Source organism: Neopelma chrysocephalum, unplaced genomic scaffold, assembly GCF_003984885.1.
Source record: "Neopelma chrysocephalum unplaced genomic scaffold, ASM398488v2 Primary Assembly neopelma1_107267, whole genome shotgun sequence".
In the NCBI taxonomy this organism is placed as follows: Eukaryota; Metazoa; Chordata; class Aves; order Passeriformes; family Pipridae; genus Neopelma; species Neopelma chrysocephalum.
Genome location: NW_020927606.1, coordinates 1 through 1,911, shown reverse-complemented (window position 1 = coordinate 1,911; position 1,911 = coordinate 1). Strand labels below are relative to the sequence as shown.

General features: G+C 74.7%; 2 long non-coding RNA genes across 2 annotated transcripts; one reads left to right on the top strand and one right to left on the bottom strand.

Annotated features, from left to right (window-relative positions):
* Positions 1 to 205: 205 nt before the first annotated feature.
* LOC113962117 lies at positions 206 to 955 on the top strand. Its single transcript, XR_003532449.1, has 3 exons — positions 206 to 535; positions 697 to 737; positions 860 to 955. It is a non-coding gene; the product is annotated as an uncharacterized LOC113962117 (long non-coding RNA).
* A 329-nt stretch (positions 956 to 1,284) lies between these two features.
* LOC113962116 lies at positions 1,285 to 1,815 on the bottom strand. The gene is made up of 3 exons (XR_003532448.1): positions 1,705 to 1,815; positions 1,503 to 1,543; positions 1,285 to 1,380 (listed from the first exon to the last, which is right to left on the bottom strand). It is a non-coding gene; the product is annotated as an uncharacterized LOC113962116 (long non-coding RNA).
* Positions 1,816 to 1,911: the final 96 nt, after the last annotated feature.

The window sequence follows — 1,911 nt, the reverse complement described above, 5'->3', positions numbered from 1 at the left end:
TGTGAGGGAGCGGAGCAGCCCCAGGGGAGCCGGGCGGGCTGCGTGGGACCGGCGTGTCCCGGACACGCGCGGGGCGCAGGCGGGCGGCGCGCGGAGAGGGCGCGGTGACGTCACGGTGACGTCACACGGGGCCACGCGCCGGCGGCGGCCCCGCCCCCGGGAGGGAGGAGGGAGGGGAGGGAGGGGCGGGATGGAGGGAGGGGAGGGGAGGATGGCGGCGGGGGGGGAGGGAGCGCCGGCGCGGCGCTGAGCTAAGCCGATCCCACGTGTGACGGATCTGGCTGCTGCCCCAGCGCCTCTCCAGTGAGATCCTCCGGTAGCGGAGGGAGGAGGAGGAGGAGGAGGAGGAGGAGGAGGGGGGAAGGGAAAAAAAGGGGCACAGCAAGCGGAGCGAACCGAGCCGGAGCCGGGCCGGGGGGGGCGGGTTGGGCGGGCGGGGGGGGTTCTCTCAGGGGCTCTCGCTCGGCGCGGCCATGGAGGCGGACGGGAGCCAGGCTACCTCGGGGAGCCCCGGAGAGGCGCAGCACGACCCCGGGTAAGTCGGCGGGGCGGCGGGGACGCGGAGCGGGGCGGCGGGGGGCGGCGAGGCGGGCCCGCCCCGCTCCGCTCCGCGCCCCTCCGCCCCGCCGGGAGCTGCCCCGTCAAAATGGCCGATCCCGCACCGGCGCTCAACTCCGCTCTGCTCTCTCCCTCCAGCAAGATGTTCATCGGCGGCCTCAGCTGGCAAACCTCACCAGGTAACCCCCCCCCCCCCCCCCTTCCCCCCCCGCGTCCCCCCCCCCCCGGCCCCCGCCCCCCCCCCCCCCCCCCCCCCCCCCCAGCCCTGACCCTCCTCTCCCTCTCTGCTCTCTCTCCGCAGACAGCCTTAGAGACTATTTTAGCAAATTCGGAGAAATTAGGGAGTGTATGGTCATGCGGGACCCCACCACCAAGCGCTCCAGGTAAAACCGCCGCCCACCCCGCTCGGGTTGACAAAACTTCGCGAGTTGCCGTCGGGGCGGGTGGGACCCGCACTCCCCCCCCCCCCCCCCCCCCCCCCCCCCCCCGGAGCCTGCGGGTGCGGGGGGCGGCCGCGACCCCCCGGCCCCGCTCCGGCTCCACCGGCCGCTTTTGTTTCCTGCTCCGGACCGGAGGGATGCGGGCGGGGAGAGCCCTCCCGCAGCGCCCCGCGCGCGGGGTGGGATGCGGGGACCGGGATTTCGGGGTGGGATTTTGGGGGGGGGGTGTGCGGGTCCCACCCGCCCCGACGGCAACTCGCGAAGTTTTGTCAACCCGAGCGGGGTGGGCGGCGGTTTTACCTGGAGCGCTTGGTGGTGGGGTCCCGCATGACCATACACTCCCTAATTTCTCCGAATTTGCTAAAATAGTCTCTAAGGCTGTCTGCGGAGAGAGAGCAGAGAGGGAGAGGAGGGTCAGGGCTGGGGGGGGGGGGGGGGGGGGGGGGGGGCGGGGGCCGGGGGGGGGGGGACGCGGGGGGGGAAGGGGGGGGGGGGGGGGGTTACCTGGTGAGGTTTGCCAGCTGAGGCCGCCGATGAACATCTTGCTGGAGGGAGAGAGCAGAGCGGAGTTGAGCGCCGGTGCGGGATCGGCCATTTTGACGGGGCAGCTCCCGGCGGGGCGGAGGGGCGCGGAGCGGAGCGGGGCGGGCCCGCCTCGCCGCCCCCCGCCGCCCCGCTCCGCGTCCCCGCCGCCCCGCCGACTTACCCGGGGTCGTGCTGCGCCTCTCCGGGGCTCCCCGAGGTAGCCTGGCTCCCGTCCGCCTCCATGGCCGCGCCGAGCGAGAGCCCCTGAGAGAACCCCCCCCGCCCGCCCAACCCGCCCCCCCCGGCCCGGCTCCGGCTCGGTTCGCTCCGCTTGCTGTGCCCCTTTTTTTCCCTTCCCCCCTCCTCCTCCTCCTCCTCCTCCTCCTCC